This window comes from Microtus pennsylvanicus, chromosome 4, assembly GCF_037038515.1.
Source record: "Microtus pennsylvanicus isolate mMicPen1 chromosome 4, mMicPen1.hap1, whole genome shotgun sequence".
In the NCBI taxonomy this organism is placed as follows: Eukaryota; Metazoa; Chordata; class Mammalia; order Rodentia; family Cricetidae; genus Microtus; species Microtus pennsylvanicus.
The window spans coordinates 111,948,054-111,966,907 of NC_134582.1; the positions used below are offsets into that span (position 1 = coordinate 111,948,054).

Below are 18,854 nucleotides of genomic sequence, written 5' to 3' on the forward strand. Positions count from 1 at the left end.
TAGGTCCTGGTGTCATTATGACATATTAATACAATAAACTAGACTAAAAATATCTTAGACACTCTGAGGCTAATGGAGACAGACAACAGCTCAATTAAAGCTGTCTTCCAGCAGGAAGGGAGAGCAGTCACAGCTCTTGCAGTTTATAGTCAGAGACACTGTTGTGAACGAATGAGAGAAAAATAAAAAGCATTTTCAAACTTGTGAAGATTTTAGAATTTGCTTATCCCTAGCAGTTAGCAGTTCCCACAAGAACCGTAAAAGAATAGACCTCCGAAAGAAGAAAAGAACAAGCGGGTGATGCTGGTGCTAGCCTTTAATTCCAGCACTAGGGGGCAGAAAAAGGTGGCTCTGAGTCCAAGGCCAGCCTGATCTACAGATTAAGCTCAAAGACAACCAGGGCTACACAGAGAAACCCTGTCTCAAAAAAAATAAAATAAAATAGAGATAGTGGAATGAAATTTAAGAAATTACTGACCACATATTTTTTCTTTTTTAAAACAATCTGTTTTTATTTTACATACCAATCCCAGTTTTCTCTCCTCCCCCCCTCCTTGTCCCTCTACCTTTCCCCATCCAACTTCCTATCTATTCCTGGAAGAGGGTGAGGCCTCCCATAGGAAGCCAACAAAGTCTGTCACATCCCTTGAGGCAGGACCAAGGCCCTCCTCCCTTGTATCTAGGCTGAGCAAGGTATCCCTCCACAGGGAATGGGCTCCAAAAAGCCAGTCATGCACTAAGGATAAATACTGGTTCCATAGCCAGTGGCCCCAAAAATTGTCCAAGCCACACAACTGTTACCCACATTCAGAGGGCCTAGTTAGGTCCTATGCAGGTCACCCCTCTATCAGTCCAGAGTCAGTGAGCTCCCACTAGCTCAGGTCAGCTGTTTCTGTGGGTTTCCCCATCATGATCTTGACCCCTTTGCTCATATTATTGCTCCTCCCTCTCCACAACTGGACTCCAGAAGCTCAGCCCAGTGCTTGGCTGTGGATCTCTGCATCTGCTTCCTTCAGTTACTGGATGAAGGTTCTGGATGAAAACTAAGATAGTCATCAATGTGATTACAGGGAAAGGGCAGCTAAGGCACCCTCTCAACTATTTCTTATCTGGAGTCTTGTCATTCTGGGTGGATTTCTGGGAATTTCCCTAATGTCAGGTTTCTCACTAACCCCCTACTGGTTCCCACTATCAAGATATCTCTTTCCTTGCTATCCCTCAACCTTCCTGATCCCTCGTGTTCTCCTCTCCCTTTCCTTTCTCACTCTCCACTTTCTTTCCACCCTCTACCCACCCCTGACTCTCTCTCTCTCTCTCTCTCTCTCTCTCTCTCTCTCTCTCTCTCTCAATTTACTCAGGAAACCTTGTCCATTTCCCCTTCCCATGTATGTTTCTCTTCGGATTCTCCTTGTTTCCTGACTTCTCTGGAATTATGAACTATATTCATAAAGCAAAGGTTATCCTTTGCTTTAGGTCTAATATATACTTATGAGTGAATATATATTGTTTGTCTTTCTGAGTCTGGGTTACCTCATTCAGGATGGTTTTTTCCTAGTTCTATCCTTTTGCCTGAAAATTTCAAGATGTCGGGGTTTTTTTGTTTTGTTTTGTTTTTACCACTGAGTACTTCATTGTGTAAATATACCACATTTTCTTTATTCATTCTTTGGTTGAGGGGCATCTAGGTTGTTTCCAGGTTCTGGCTAATACAAATAATGCTGCTATGAACATAGTTGAGCAAATGTCCTTGTGGTATGAGTGTGTCTCCTTTGGGTTTATGTCCAAGAGTCATATTGCTAGGTCTTGAGGTGGGTTGATTCCCAATTTTCTGAGAAACTGCCATACTGATTTCCAAAGTGGCTGTACAAGTTTGTGCTCCCACCAGCAATGGAGGAGTGTTCCCTTGACCAAGCATCCCCTCCAGCATAAGTTATCGTTAGTGTTTTTGATCTTAGCCATTTTGACAAGTAAAAGATGGTATCTGAGAGTTGTTTTAATTTGCATTTTCCTGATGGCTATGGATGTTGAGCAATTCCTTCAGTGCCTTTAGGCCATTTAAGATTCCTCTGTTGAGAATTCTCTGTTTAGATCTGTACCCCCATTTTTTAATTGGATTACTTGGTTTTTTTGATGTCTAGTTTCTTGAGTTGTTTGTACATTTTGAAGATCAGCCTTCTGTCAGATGTGGGGTTAGTGAAGATTTTTTTTCCCATTCTGTAGGCTGCTGTTTTGTTTTGTTGACTGTGTCCTTTTGCCTTACAGAAGCTTTTCAGTTTCAGGAGATCCCATTTATTAATTGTCAATCTCAGTATCTGTGCTACTGGTATTATATTCAGGAAATGGTCTCCTGTTCCAATGCATTCAAGGTACTTCCCACTTTCTCTTCTATGAGATTCAGTGTGGCTAGATTTATGTGGAGGCTGTTGATCCATTTTTACTTGAGTTTCGTCTATAGGGATCTATTTGCATTCTTCTACATGTTGATATCCAGTTATGCTAACACCATTTGTTGAAGAGAAATCCTGTCTCAAAAAAAAGAGGAGACAATGAAATAAAATTTAATAAATAATACTAACCACATATTTTTCCATAATGTTCATTTTAGTTTTTCTACTTATTTTGTTAATCGCTTCATGTTAACTTCATATTAATTTATTATGGACATAATCTTTTGATTGTAAAATGCTAATATTTTATTTGAAATTCTTATACAATATATTTTGATCTTATTCTTTCCCCTCCCCCAACTCCTCCCAGATCTTACCCAGGTTTCTACCCACCCAACCTCTTTCTCTTTTACTCTCTCTCAAAAGAAAAATGTATATATACATACAGACACACATAAACACAGAATAGAGTCCATTTTGTGTTGAGCAAGAACTCCTGAACATGAGGTCTGCCCTAGAGTATGGCTTATGTACCTAGTGAAACTTCCCTGGATAAATCTGATTTCCACTTTTTCAGAAGAGCTCAATTACAAATAGCTTTTTAGTTAGAGGTGGTACTTTTTGTCTACTTCTGCTGTGGGACAATGGTTTGTACCCTGTCAATTGTGTTTTAATAAAACGCTGATTGTCCAGCAGCCAGAAAGTATAGGTGAAGCAACCAGGCAGGAATAGAAGCAGAGTGATGAGAACAGAATTCTGGGAAGAGGAAAGAGTCAGTCTTCAGTCATCATCCGGACACAGAGGGAGCAAGATGTGACTGCCTCACCAAAAAAGGTACCAAGTTATGTAGCTAACACAGACAAGAATTATGTGCTAATTAAGTTATAAGAATTAATAAGAAGCCTAAGGTAATAGGCCAATCAGTGTTTTATTAAAAATAATACAAGTGACAGGATAAAAGACCATTTTCCCACAGCATACTTCCCCTTCTTAGTGCTTGGATTTTGTTTGGTTTGAGCTTGTACATGTTGTCTCAATCTCTGTGAATTTATATGTCTTATCAGTCCTTTGTGTCTGGAAGATGCTGCTTCCTTGAAGTCATCCACCACCTAAGGCTCCTACAACCATTCCTTTTCCACATCTACCTTTGAACCTTGGGAGCCATGGCTAATGAAGACATCCCATATAGGACTTAGTGCTTCAAAGTTGCTCACTCAACCTTATCCAGTTGGGGTTTTTATGTTAATTCCCATCTACTGCAAGAAGCAGCTTCTCTGGTGAGGGCTTAGCAATGCTCTCAATATAATAAGATCTTGACAGTGCCTTCTCAAGCTTGGGAACACTTTTTGTGATTTCTAATGACAGTAAACTGACCTCCAGTCACCAACCTTCCAAACTGATGTTCTACCTTGTAGTAGGAGACTGCTCATTCGTTTACCGGCCACCAACACCCAAACAATAACACAGAAACTATATTAATTACAACACTGTTTAACTAATAGCTTATGCATATTTCTAGCTAACTCTTATATCTTGAATTAGCCCATTCCTATTAATCTGTGTTTCTCCACGAGGCAGTGGACAACCAGGTAAGGTTCTGGTGTTCCAGCGTCTGTCTCCTTCAGTAGCTACATGACATCTCTTTGACTCCGCCTACTTTGTCTCTATATCTCTGTTTCAATTTCCTGCCTGGTTTTATTCTGCCCTGCCTTAGGCCCAATGCAGCTTCTTTATTAACCAATGGCAATAAAATATATTCATAGCATACAGAGGGGAATACTACATTACTGCCTGGTATAGGAATCCTCTTTCTTCTCTCCAAGACATATACCAATCCCATGGTACACCCCCCCCCAAATAAGTCTTGGGCATTTAAGTGCTTGGTCCCCAGTTGATGGCTGTTTGGGGAGAATTAGGAGGTATGGCATTGCTGAAGGAGCTATGTCTCGCTGGGAGGCTTCAAAAGACTTAATTCATTTCCAGTTAGTTTCTCTGCCTCCTGCTAGTGACTTAAGGTGTGAGTTATTGCTCTTCCAGCCACCTGGTGCCTGCTACCTCTGTTCTATCATCATGGGCTCTAGCCTTCTGAAACCTTAAACACCAGATACTCTTTCTTCTAGAAGTTGCCTTGGTCATGGTGTCTTATCACAGCAATAGAAAATTAACTAATACAGATACAATAGTTCCCTCCAAATTTGAGGATTCAAACCACGCATCTTAAAGCTTCAGTTTCTAAACCAAGCAATTCATTGTGATCAAAAAAAGTTTGTGTACAATTAAGTTAGATCAAATTCTAAGTTAATACTTCTTTCAGGAAAATGTATTGCAAAAGAGTGGGAGCTCATAGTACCTAAAGAAATCACATTTTCTCGCGTTTGTAACTTGTGTTCTATGCAGCTGAAAGGTCTGTTCTAAGCAGCAACTTCATTTTAGGAGAATTCTTTCCTCTGCTTTCATGTTCCATTAAAAGTTCCTTAGCCACTTGAGACAACCTGCCTTCTGTTTAGCAAACCTTCTTTGCTTCCTCATCTTCTCATAGGGAGACTATTTACCTTTTCCTCCACATTTAATGTCAGTCCACATGAATGTACTTCCCCGGGCCCTCAGTCTCCAAAGGGGGTTTCTGCTCACATCCTGCATCCACCCAGCCCCTTCAATGCCACGATCACCCTCACAGAACTCTCAGAGTAAATTGGATACATTGGCCTTTTCCATCACGATTGATATATGCGTATGTGTCTGGCAGGTTTATTAACAGCAGATTTAGATGCTAAGATAAAGTTTACATAATTGGGACACTCAGCAGATTAAAATATAGAAGGGAAAATTTGTTGGAATGATAACCATCCTCCTCCTACTCACGCAGGGATGTGATATGCAGAGCTAGAAGATGACAGGATGTGAGGCATAAATGAGGAGGATACACGGATCCCTGATTGAAACATCTCCTCCCACCCTCACTCCTCAGCACCAACACTGCATCACAGATAACTGCTGGACCCCTCTGGGACAGTCAGGAATGCCTTTGAATGAATCATGCTTTAAGAATAACTAATAGCCAAGTACAGAAGAGGCCAAACTACTTCAGCTCATGTGAAGTGCTTTGTCAAACACTACAATTTGCTACCAACTGAGAATATTTTCTCAGGAGACGCTGAACAATAAATAGGAAGAATGCCAAAAGTCAACAGTGCTCAAAGGAGGGGCTGACGGGTTGTGGGCTATCCCAAGGGAGAAACCTAAAAGCCTGCATCTCTCATTGCCATCTTTACCGTGAGCTCCCAGCACAGCTCTGCAGGGCTTGTGGCTCTGGACTCCAGTAGGCAACAGAGGACTTTGTACTATCTGCATTTTTATATTTATTTGTATAGTTATAAATCAAATTGAAAATTCTGAGCAAATGTAGCTTTTCTCTCAATTCAGTTATCCCATGAACATAGCCTTCTACATGTTCCAAACTCTGTTCTAAGTCTTCAAATACCCAAGAACCCACCTTAGATTACATATCAAACTCCTTCCCCATTCAGCCAGAGAATAATATAACCATCATGAGTGTATGGATTATTTTGAGCCTCTGGAATTTCATGCAAAGAACAGTAAAGGATGATAGTTTTCAGCTAATGAAGAGCAAAATTGTGGACTCAGAGTATCTCCGCTGTCTTCTTTTTCAAAGTTACAGAGCATTCATTTGTGTGTGTGGAGGGGAAGGGGCTGACGTGTGTTCCACAGCTTGCATGTGAACGTCAGAGGGCTGTTTGCAGGAATTTGTTCTTTCCTTCCACCATGTGGGTCCTAGGGATTAAACTCAAGCATCAGGCTTGGTGATAAGACCTTTGACCCATCAAACCATCTTGCTGGCCTAAAGCAGCTACCTTCTTGCTCAAACTGCATCTGCGTGGCATTGGATATCTTAGTTACTGTCTCCTTGTGACAGAAGCAACTTAGGAAGAAATGGTCTATTGTGGCTCGTGGTCCCAGGGTCTTCTCTACCATATGGGAATTATAGCAGTAGAAACTTGAGGCAGGAACCTTGCATTCACGGCCAGGGAGCAGAGGGAGATGAATGCTATGTTTGGCTAGCATCTTCCTTTCTACAGTCCAGGAACCAAGGCCAGGGAATGTTGTCATCTTACTCTAAACAAAAATTAAGGTGGGTTTTACCACCTTAATTAACATTATCAAGATAAAGCATACCCAGTGACTATCATATCTAAATAATTTGGAGGCATGTGTCCTGGGTGATTCTGTCAGCATTTACAGTACAGGGGAAGAAGGCAAAGCTACCCTCATCACCCACAGAAACACAAGGATTTCTCTTACACTTTTAGGGATCACAATTCAAGCCAAAGCATGATTTAGAGCTTTGATTGATGCAGAAAGGAATTTGAGGACTAGCAGGTTTATGGAGCAGAGATGGAGTTTAATAATATTTTAGCATAAGCTTAGACACAAGAGTTAAGAAAAGAAAAGCATTTAGAAGAAAGTGAGACAAACACACAAGATCATGAGAGTAGGCTTTTCAAAGCGTCACGGCTCATTGATTTTAACAGTAACTGTATATTTGATTCTTTAAAGGGTTACTGACACACTCTGAAATTCTAAAGTCCAAATCTCATCTGAAGCTGGAAGTGGAGGTGCATGCCTTTAAACTCAGCACTCAGGAGGCAGATGTGAATTCAAGGCCAGTCTGGCCTACAGAGAGAATTCCAGGACAACCAGGACTATTATACAGAGAAACCTTGTCTCATCTGAGATAGACTCAAGTCAATATCATAACCATGTGCTGCTAAAAAAAAATTTTTAATGATTTACATTCTTCCAACATATAATAGCATAAAGTAAACATTCCTACTCAAAAAGGGAAGAATTAGAGCATAGTGAGGAATGGTCTGACCAAACCATGACCAAGACCCATCAAGGAAAATGTTTAATACCTGGGACTTATGACGGACTCACGTGGATTCCAGAGGCACTGGGTGGCCCCAACTTCCCAGTTTTGCAGATTGTTGCATAGACAGTCTCTTAATGTATCTCCTCTCCATGTAGACAGCTTTCCTCCGCACGTGTCCTGTGGTTCTGTAGTCTCCACTTGGGTCTCCAATTCAGTGTGGGCCTCACCTTCACAACCTCACACAGTGGCCTCTCCAGATCTCCTTCCAAGGACTCTGCTGCCTCCGCACATTGCCTAGCCTTGAATGATCTTCAAAATGGATGTGCAAGACTCCCTGACTCCCTCGATCTTGCACGGTCTGTGTCCGTTTTTTTGAAAAGGTGCCATATGGACAGCATTACCAAGTTCTACTGACTGTGTCACACGTGGCCTGGACCCCTTAGACCACCACCCGTGTTACAATCCCAGGAGAATACTTTCCTAGGCAGCTGCTGTTGAAGAAAGTGAGTTTCCCTCAGCTGCATTCCCTGGTCAAGCCGTTTCCTTTCAAACAAATGTGTATTTTAACAAATTGGAGCCTGAGAGAGCTGTCTTCCCTTAAGACCCTTAAAGGTGGAATGTTTGCTACTCAAAGTTACAATCTGTCTATCAGAACACACCTTTGTAGCACTTTAACTTGCTTAGGACCTTTTCCTCCTCTACAAACTGCATGCTTTTTGTAACTTTCTGTCCAGTTTTTGGCTTTTATTTCAGTATAGACCTGGATAACTCAGTAAAAGGGACCACACCACTGATCATGTGTTGAAATTTCTTCTACCAAACAGATTACTCTGTTATTCTTAATTTCTCTCAGGACATGGGTAGAATGAAGAAAGACTATTGGCCAAAGTCTCACACAAGAGCCCCTATCCCAATTCCTGTTAGAGTCCCTGCCCCCTTCTGAAACTGTGTGAGCTGGGCTTCCACTAGCTACATTTACCACATCAGTCTTGTCTTCTGCCAGAATGGCCTCTTCAGCTCTGTCCCCAACTTTTAGAGCTTCTCTGACCCAGAGTTCAAAATTCTTCCACATTCCAGCCAACGATACATCCAAAGACCTAAGAACAACATGACTGGGTTTATCATGGCCATGACCCCCTTTCTTGGTACCAGTTCTCTTAGTTTCTGATCATTGCTGTGATATTCTGTTTAGATCAATTTAAAGTAGAAATGGTTGATTGTGGTTAACAGCTCTAAGTTACTATCTATCACGCAGAAGTTGGGACAGGAATCTGGGGCAGTCCTAGGTTGCTATCCATTGTGTGGAAGTTGGGGCAGGAGTCTGGGGCAGCTGCTCATCTCCTATTCACAGTCAGAAAGTATAAGATGAGTGTTCCTGGTCAGCCAGCTTCTTCCTTTTCATTCTGTTCAGGACCCAAGCCTGAAGGGTTGTGTCACTATTCTTTAGGGTGGATCTTCCTACTTCAACTAATGTGATAAAGGTAACCTCACACAGGAATGCCCCAAAGCTTGCCTACTGAAAATAAGCCACCACAAATGTATCTGGAGACTTATGTCTTAAGTGATTTAGATCCTGTCAAATTGACAATTAATACTATCACACTGGGACAATGAATAAAATTCTGAGTTTCACTTTCTTGTCTATAAAGAGAGAATATTGGTATTTATTGAGTAGATAATGGAATATTTATAGTAATAATAATTCCCATCTTTACAGATTTTCACAACATTTATGGAATAGGTAATAATTAACATGAATAACTAGCATGGCTGAAACTGTCATCTATAAACTGCTTATAGGAAGGATAGCATTTATTCTAAAGAACAGATGATGTGAACTAAATGAGTTGATATATGTAAAGCACTTACTAAAGAGTATTTGATAAATGTTAGTTATTATGGCAATCATCTACAGAATCTTTCCAATATTCTGAGTTGAAAGAAAACAAAATTTGATAGCAAGTATTAGATTTTTCACTAGGAATCTAGGTTCTTAGCACAAAGAGTATCTCTTCGCTTGTAAAGAATAATTCCAAATACGGTCATGGAAGTAACTCATTTTCCTCCTCCTCACATTTGTGTTCTTGTAAAGTAATGCGCAGGTAGAAGCAGAGAATCGTGTCACCAGGGATGAGGAACTGGAAGAAACGATTATATTTCAGGCAACTCATCCTTGACTTTTTTCACATCTCACAATGCCGTGAGCAAATCCTTCCTGGATGAGAGAAGGCACGCATGTGTAAGCTGGAGACACTAACTGATGAAGTATACAGCTTCCTGTTTGCCTTGGTGAATGCCTCAGAAAGCATGATACTGAGAATTTAAAAATTCTCCACTCATTGTCACCACCCACTCACCCACCGAGCTCACTCAGAATGGCTGGGATGAGTCAGGAAACAGTTTGGGTAGCGCAGACCTGGGGGAGGATTGTAGGCTATGCCTGGCTTACTCAGTAGCTTACAGAGATCAGTAACCTTGGCATTTTGATGGTTTGGGGACAAAGAAATGTGACTTCTTAAAGTCACAGATCTAAATCCATACGGCATTCAGAACAGATAAATCCCCTCTAAGGAAATGAATGCCTACTTTCTGACAAAAATATCTCTTAGTGAGTCATGTCTTCTGATGCTTGGCTTCTAGGTAGGACTGTTTAATTATCTCAAGTCTTTTCATTTTCCCTTCTATGATCTAGATACTGGGTCATCTTGAAACCTTATAGCAGCTTCATGTAGGCTCCAGCTGGTCTCTTTCTTTGTTACTCACTGTGGTGGTTGGAATGAGAATGCACCATGCCCCCTTAGGCTCAGATCTTTTAACACTTGGTTCCCTACCTGGCAGGACCATTTGGATAGGTTAAGGAGCACTGGCCTTCCTTGGGGAAGTATGTCACTGCATTTGAGGTTTTAAAAACCATGACCCATTCCTAATTCACTCTCTGTTTCAGACTTGTGGTTTCAGATGTGGACTCTCTCTCACCTCTCGACTTCCAGCTTGGCCACCATGTGTACCAGCTGCCACACTTCCCTATCATGATGGCGATGGTGTCTTATCCCTCTGGAACTGGAAGTTCAAATAAAATCTTCCTTCTAGAAGTTGCCTTGGTCATAGTTGTAATGTTCTGCCTCCTTAAGAGACACGCCACGCCCACTCCCTTCCTGCTTGCAGCCTCAGACCCACTCTCTTTCTTCCTGTCTCCTCTCTCAGAGAGGCAGCCTCTCCCCCTCTCTCTTTCTTTTTCTCTCTCCCACTTTTTCACCCCCTTTCCTTCCCCTCCATAACCCATCTAATACATTTCCAATTTTATTCTGTATGGTGTGTCTATCTCTGTGCCTCCCACCCACCGCCTATCCATTTGTCGCCACTAGGGACCAACCACCTTCCCTGCCGCATGGTCTCTGGGACTGGCTGCTTTTGGGTCCCCAGCAGTCCCAGAGACTCGCAGCATCTGTGTCTCCCACCTGCTGCCTGCCCACACCGCTTGCCAGGGACCAGCCAGCCTCCACATGGCTGGAGACCAGCCACCTTCGTTTAGGGACCTGCCGGGGACCCACAGCAAATCCATGACAATCGTGTTTTTAATCACAGCAATATAAAAATAACTAATACATTCACCATAGCATCATTTGTTCCTTCTCTCACTGACCCTACACAATCTCTAGAGCAGTGTTTCTCAACCTTTGGGTCTTGACTCCTTTGGGGTGTCAAAATGACGCATTCAATTAACCTTCATCAGGCGATGAAAGGAGACAGAGACAGAGACCCACATTGGAGCACCGGACAAAAATCTCAAGGTCCAAATCAGGAGCAGAAGGAGAGAGAGCACGAGCAAGGAACTCAGGACTGCGAGGGGTGCACCCACACACTGAGACAATGGAGATGTTCTATCGGGAACTCACCAAGGCCAGCTGGCCCGGGTCTGAAAAAGCATGGGATAAAACTGGACTTGCTGAACATAGTGGACAATGGGGAATACTGAGAACTCAGGAACAATGGCAATGGGTTTTTGATCCTACTGCACGTACTGGTTTTGTGGGAGCCTAGGCAGTTTGGATGCTCACCTTACTAGACCTGGATGGAAGTGGGTGGTCCTTGGACTTCCCACAGGTCAGGGAACCCTGATTGCTCTTCGGGCTGAAGAGGAAGGGGGACTTGATTGGGGGAGGGGGAGGGAAATGGGAGGTGGTGGCGGGGAGGAGGCAGAAATCTTTAATAAATAAATAAATTTAAAAAAAATAAAAAATAAATATAGGCTAAATGACTTTTAAAAAAATGATGCATTCATAGAGGTTGCATAAGACCATCTGAAAAAATACAGTTATGAAGTAGCAATGAAAATGATTTTATTGTTGGGGGTTCACTACTGCATGAGGAAGAGTATTAAAGGGTTGCCAAGCAGCATAGGAAGTTGAGAGACAATGCTGCAGAGTTTTTTAGTTTTATATCTAGTCTTTTTCACTTTTTAAGCAGGGTTAGCAGCTCTTAATCATTTTTTTAGTAATATATCTGCGTTTTCTTACTCTAAGATTTATATTCACATCTGAAATGTTACACACAACCTCAAAAGTACAAGCCTACTAATGTGCCTCTACAGCACTGCCGAAGATACATGTGTAAGACCAAGTACTCAAAGGTACAAGCCTACTAATGTCCCTCTACAGCACTGCCAAAGATACATGTGTAAGACCAAGTACTCAAAGGTACAAGCCTACTAATGTCCCTCTACAGCACTGCCGAAGATACATGTGTAAGACCACGTACTCAAAGGTACAAGTCTATTAATGTCCCTCTACAGTACTGCCAAAGATACATGTGTAAGACCAAGTACTCAAAGGTACAAGCCTACTAATGTCCCTCTACAGCATTGCCGAAGATACATGTGTAAGACCACGTACTCAAAGGTACAAGTCTATTAATGTCCCTCTACAGTACTGCCAAAGATACATGTGTAAGACCAAGTACTCAAAGGTACAAGCCTACTAATGTCCCTCTACAGCACTGCCGAAGATACATGTGTAAGACCAAGAAGGCATCTCTAGCACATAGAAACCCATGTGGACAAGAAAGCCAGGCCTCAGGGCTATTAAATCTTGTTTGTGAGAACAGGGTGTTATTCTCTTACTGGGCAGAGGTAGTCTCCCAGGAGAGCAGCACTCCCCTCAGACAAGAGTGTGATAAAGTAAGGAAACAAAAGCCTGTCCATCTAGTCCTAAGAATAGGCAAAACCCAGGTAGGTCACTGTTTAACAAAACATGGCACATCTGCCAACTACAAATATGATCAACTTGCTAATCACCTCCTTACCAGCTACATGGATGTGCTTGTTCCCCTCCTTCTGTGGGAAGGATTTAGATACCCAACCACAGAATTTACCCATTTTCTTTCAGTTATTTCTACAACTATATTAGGGTATAATTTTCCTACCTTAAAATTCACCCATTTAAATTGTGCGATTTATATTCAGCATATTCAAAATTGTACAGTCACCGTAACAATTTTATAATATTTTCTCAAATAAGAAATCCTGTCGCCTGTTTTAAATCGTACATGAAGCGTCCTCCCCAGGTACCTATGTTGAATGCTTAGACTCCATTGTAGACCTCACTGGGAAGTGACTGGGTGATGAGAGCAGCAAACCCTAATGAGTTCGCAGCTGCATGGACTCTTAGGAGTCAGAGGACTAATTGGAGCAAGTAGGCCACTGGAGCCATGACTTAGGAGCACACAGCTTATTCCTTTCTCTTCTCCACACCCATACCTCTGTCCTTTCTAGCAACCGTGAGGTAAGTAAGTTGTTCTGTTTTACTGCGCGCTGCTTGACTTGATGTTCTAGATTACCACTGCCCGGAATCAGTGAAGTCAAATGACCTAGGAATAAAATATCTGGAACCAGATGCTAAAATAAGTCTTTCCCCTCTCCTTTCAGCAGTTTCCTGGAGTTCTTTGTCAAACCAGTGCACAGTGACTAACAACACCTCCTACACATTCTCTCTGCCCTGCTGGTAACAACCTCTTATCTAATTCTGTTCATGGGATAATGGTTGTGCAGGTATTAAAGTTGCAAGATCAAAGGAGACATGAAGAGCAGGTGAAACCAGGAAATATGTGTCAGGGTTGGAATTCCCAAAAAGAGGCCCTGAGAGACATCTATGTGCAACTCAGAATATGAAATCTAAGTTTCAGTAGACACCCCAAGTTACTGGAATTTTCCATTCTTTGAGATGTCCACCAAGGAGGGCTTCAAGCATAGAATGGAGGCAACCTGAGAGAAAGGCTTTGTGTGCTGCAGGTGGCAGAGCTGGAAGAATGGGGATGCCCAAGACCTTTGAGTCTTGGTTGATTACATTATGAGCCTCAGATGCTTTTCCCTGCTTCGTTTTCATCTTGCTTTGAACTTGTCATTCCTTGCTATGCCATAAGTCTTCCCTTTTGGAATAGCAATGTCTTATCTGTAGCAATGTTTTAAATGTTAGACATGTGTAACTTGGTTTAGATTTTATGAAGTTCACATTTAAGAGACTTTAGATTTTCTACATGCGTTAACTACTTTTTCCATTGCTATGTTAAAACACCATGACAAAATCAACTTCTGAAAGAGTTTATTTTTAGCTTATGGTTTAAGGTGATAAGAGTCCATCATGGTAGGGAACAGACATGGCAGTAAGCAGCATGCATGGTAGCAGGAACAGGACATTGAGAGATCATATTAACCTCAAGCATAGAGCAGAGAAAGGAAACTGGAAGAATTGCAAGGCTGTGAACTGTCAAAGTCCATTCTTGGTGATATGCTTCCTTCAGCAAGGCATCAGCACCTACCCAAAGAGTGCTCCCAACTGGGGGGCCGAGTGCTCAAAAATCTGAGTCTTTAGGGGACATTTTTATTAAAACCACTACACAGTCTTGAAATGTTTAAAATCTATGAGGACCTTTAAAGTTGACTCAAATCCAACCAACTAGAATTCTGGAATAGTTGTTCCCATGTAATGGTAAACCCACTATGATGAAGTATGTAAGTTTATTGCAGAAAGCAAACCAGAATGCTGGAACATCTGTTCCTAGGTGGCGGTAAACCCACTAGATGAAGTGGGTAAATTAGAAAAGTGCAGGAGAAGAACAATAGTAGATCCTCTACCTTGCAGCCAAATCTCTCTTCCATTTGGGAATACCCACCCCAGCAGTTAGTGGCAGCATAGAAGAGTTAAGACTGACCGAGGTCCCTCTCTCTTAAATTATTTTCAGCCAAAGAACAATGTCTCTCCCAAGGTTGTGGGAGGATTAGTTACTGCTGCTGCCTGTGTCCAGTATGAAGACAGTAAACACCAATGCTAGGAACACCTTCTCCCCATGACTGGTCTTCCTGAGGACACCAAGACTTACCTCTCCTGCCTCTGTTGGAACAACGTTCAGGCCCACTGCTGCTCTAGGGCTCTCAGCCCTTCACTGAAACTGAAGGAGTTCAGCTTCTCCGTCTGTGCGGGCTGCTTCCCTCAGCATCTCGGCACTCTCTCCATGGGGGTCTTGAATAAAGAACTTCGAGTTCTGGGCTCTGTTTGCTAAAACACTTGACACAAAACAAATGGACAAACCAAGACCCAAAAAACAATTATCAGTTTCACCTGCTTCAATTCCCATATTTTTCTGGGAAGAAACACAGCTTTCAAGAAATGAAAAGATGTATAAGTCACAAGATACATTGATTCGTAAAGGCACCACACCCCTCTTTAATGCTCCTTTCTCTGCCTTCCTTCTGGGATTTAACACTTCACTCTTTAGCCACTCTGTCATCTTGAAGAGGTTAGCAAAGCTTTCTTAGTATGACTGAAACATACTATAGAGTAGTACTTCTTAGGGTGCTGGATGGAACAGGTAAAGTCCGTATAATTAGATTTCTTTGTAGAGTAAATAACTAAACATTTAGCATCAGTGTTAGCTAGTTTTCGTTGACAACTTGGTACACCTGGGAAAACGGAACCACATCTGAAGGACTGCCACTCCATCAGAATGGCCTCTGGGCATGTCTGTATGAAATTTTCTTAATTGCCGACTTATTGCAGAAGGGCCAGCCCGCTGTGAGTGGTACCATCTCTGGGCAGGTGAACCTACAGGAGAGGTAGCGAGTGAGTCACTGAACAACCTTCAGCTGTGGTCTCTGCTTTAGTCCCTGCCTCCAGGTTCCTGTCTTTGAGTCCTCAATGAGTGAAATGTATCCTGTAACCCAAATAAACCTTCTCTCCCTGTAAATTTCTTGCAGTCATGGCATTTAGCACAGTAAAAGAAACCAAACAAGGACAGCACCAAAACCATACAATAACCTAATGATGAGTTTATACTATAAATATTTGATGTGGAGTGGCTTTGCTTTATATATAAAACAATTTCTCTCTTTTCTTTGCACCCATGGCTTTTACACCAAGGGAGTTATGTGGGGGGAGAGCAAAATATGAGAGCCTACTAGAAACATAGCACTTTCCGTATTGCTACAATAGAATGCTGGATACTTGGTAATTTATAAAGAACAGAAATGGGTTCTGGGAATTCTGAATACTTGTCCCTGATGCTCTTTCTGCTGTATCTTATGTTGCATGGGAATATGATGTCTTCGCAGAGAGAACAGAGACTTCGCTCACAGATGAGCCCTTCTACAACAACATCAGTCCAGTCATGAGGGCCTCGTGGCCTATGTCCTCCCAGCAGATCCCATTCCCCAGTACATCTGCAATGGGATGAAGTTTCCAATGCATGCATTTGGGGGACTCATTCAAACCACAGCAATTGACTAAGCTAGTAACACCTCCATCTCACTCTCAGTGACAGTGTCAGGACAGGCTGAGGATATACTCCAGGGATACAAGCTGGAGGAGACAGGGTGAAAGACAAAAAGACAACTTATTCAGGGACTTCTAGAGATCATGAGTAACTGAATACTGCCAAGTCTATTCTCCAGCTGAGGGGGTCTGAATAGAAATAAGAAAGCCAGGCTGCCTATGTTCAGGTTGGGTCTTCCTGTGTCTATCAACACAACTAAAGAAAACAGTCTTCATAGGCCAACCTAATCAAACTGGTTCCTCTTCAAGACTTTCTTGTTTGTGACTCAGGATTGTGTCAAGTTGACGTTGAGATCTAACCATCACAGATGGTGTCTTAATTAATTGCTGTGATGAAATACCATGACCAAAAACTCGGGGAGGAAAGGGTTATTTGGCTTGCACTTCCACATCACACTTCATCATGAAAGGAAATCAGGACAAGAACTCAAGCAGGGCTGTAGAAGTTAGCTCAATTTGGAAAATAACTGACTAGCTAAAAGATAAACAATTATATTTTTATTTATTATAAGGGGAAAAACTCATGAAAGAGGAACGAGAAGTCCAAGCTCACCTGTGCCATGGGGAAACCACAGAGAGAGAGTGCCTGAGCTGTGTGTCTGTTTTTCTCCAGGTCCTAGAAGGCCACACCCTAACTTGGTCCCACCTCTTGAAGATAATTGGTTAACAAAGCTTCCCCATCACCTCCCCCTTTTGTCTAAACAATAGCCATCCAAATCCAATGCAAAACTATATACAGTAGGAACACATATCAAGTATAAAATTACAACCAACATAAACAATATTAAGCAAGGAACACATGACAAATGTTTTAATAAGTATTCTATTCCAAAGAGTCTAAGTCTTGCATCAAAAATAAACTTGGCCTAAATTATAATAGGAAGGTAACTACGACTATCTAATCTTCAATTCCATCCAGTTATTACCTCTGAAGGTTTGTGTTCTTGTACAGCTTGACTGGCTAGAGTGACCTTTATCTATAATATCTTCCCCAGAAACATAAGTTTTTGGTACTGCAGGAATGTTAATATGGGTATTCCATTGCTGCAATAGGTCATGACCTCACAAATTCACTGCAATGTTAGCTACATATAGCCTCAGCCTTATTCTTTGTCCTTCTAGTCCTATGCATTCAACCCATCTCATGCTTTGTTTCACTTCAGATAGGGTTCCAATTCCTAGGAACTTAACATCTACCTCTTGAAGAGGCCAAATCAGATGCCAAGATTCTGGGGTAATGATACTTACTTCCACACCAGTGTCTTGTAAGCCTTTAATAAAAATGGAAATAGAAAACACTATCCTGAGTGAGGTAAGCCAGACCCAAAAACAGGAACATGGGATGTACTCACTCATATTTGGTTTCTAGCCATAAATAATGGACATTGAGCCTATAATTCATGATCCTAGAGAAGCTAAATAAGAAGGTGAACCCAAAGAAAGACATATAGTCATCCTCCTGGAGATTAACTTTCATCAGGCAATGAAAGCAGACAGAGACAGAGACCCACATTGGAACACCAGACTGAAATCCCAAGGTCCAAATCAGGAGCAGAAGGAGAGAGAGCACAAGCAAGGAACTCAGGACCGTGAGGGGTGCACCCACATACTGAGACATTGGGGATGATCTATCGGGAACTCAACAAGGCCAGCTGGACTGGGTCTGAAAAAGCATGGGATAAAACCGGACTCGCTAAACATAGCGGACAATGAGGACTGCTGAGAAGTCAAGATCAATGACACTGGGTTTTGATCCTACTGCATGTACTGGCTTTGGGGGAGCCTAGGCAGTTTGGATGCTCACCTTACTAGACCTGGATGGAAGTGGGAGGTCCTTGAACTTCTCACAAGGCAGGGAACCTGGGCTGCTCTTTTGGCTGATGAGGGAGGGGGACTTGATTGGGGGAGGGGGAGGGAAATGGGAGATGGTGGTGGGGAGGAGGCAGAAATCTTAAATAAATAAATAAATGTCATTTATATACACTCTTAGCTTTGGTCTTCAGTCATTTATAGAAGTCTACCAGAATATATGTTTCCTATGTCCTTCTGGAGTTTTTATTCATCCTCCACATTTATTCCAACATCCAGACCAGTATGGTTTTTACAGTAGGCACTGTAATCTTCCTAGAGAGACACTTCTCCATAATAACTGGAATGATTGAACCACGTTCATCATGGGGGTCTGTGAGAGGCCCCCCAAGGAGTTTCAAAATGGTATTTATTTGCCTTGTCTGTCTTTTGTTGTCCTTCATTCATTGGTTCAAGGTTGGCCTTTGCCACACCTCCTACATATAGCTGAAGACTAAGTCTTCCTATTCTTGCCATTTCTAGAGGAGACATTATTCCTAGGAATTTCTTGTCTACAATCCCTTCTCAGATATTCTATTTTACCACAAATAAAACATTTGGTATTTTGATGTTTCCTCATACCATTGGAAATTGCTTCTCCTACCCAAGCTATAGTCAATTGTCTCAACATTCATTGTATGCAAGATCCATTCATCCATTGGTGCTGATCTGACCTATAAAGGCCAAAGGATATTTTTGCATTCTATGTTGGCATTCTCAAAAGCCAAAGATCCAATTAATACACGTCTAGCTTCTGAGTCTGTTAGCCCTGTCTGTACAGCCTTAGTTAATCTTTATAAAAAGTCACTAAAGGGTTCTCTCTGACACTGTTTAACCCGAACATATGATTCAATTCCCTTTCCTAGTTCCTGAATCCTGTCCCAAACATTTAAAGCTGCTGTGCTA

At 41.9% G+C, this 18,854-nt stretch overlaps 1 long non-coding RNA gene across 2 annotated transcripts in view; it reads left to right on the forward strand.

Moving 5' to 3' along the window:
* The window catches only part of LOC142848321 (uncharacterized), a 236,152-nt gene that overhangs the window by 207,370 nt on the left and 9,928 nt on the right, over nucleotides 1-18,854 (forward strand). The window contains exon 3 of one of the 2 annotated variants that reach the window (XR_012910402.1): nucleotides 10,223-10,564. The exons of the other annotated variant lie outside the window; for it this stretch is intronic. This is a non-coding gene — a long non-coding RNA (uncharacterized LOC142848321). Of the gene's footprint in view, nucleotides 1-10,222; nucleotides 10,565-18,854 lie in introns of those variants that run through there. 2 annotated transcript variants of the gene reach the window in all.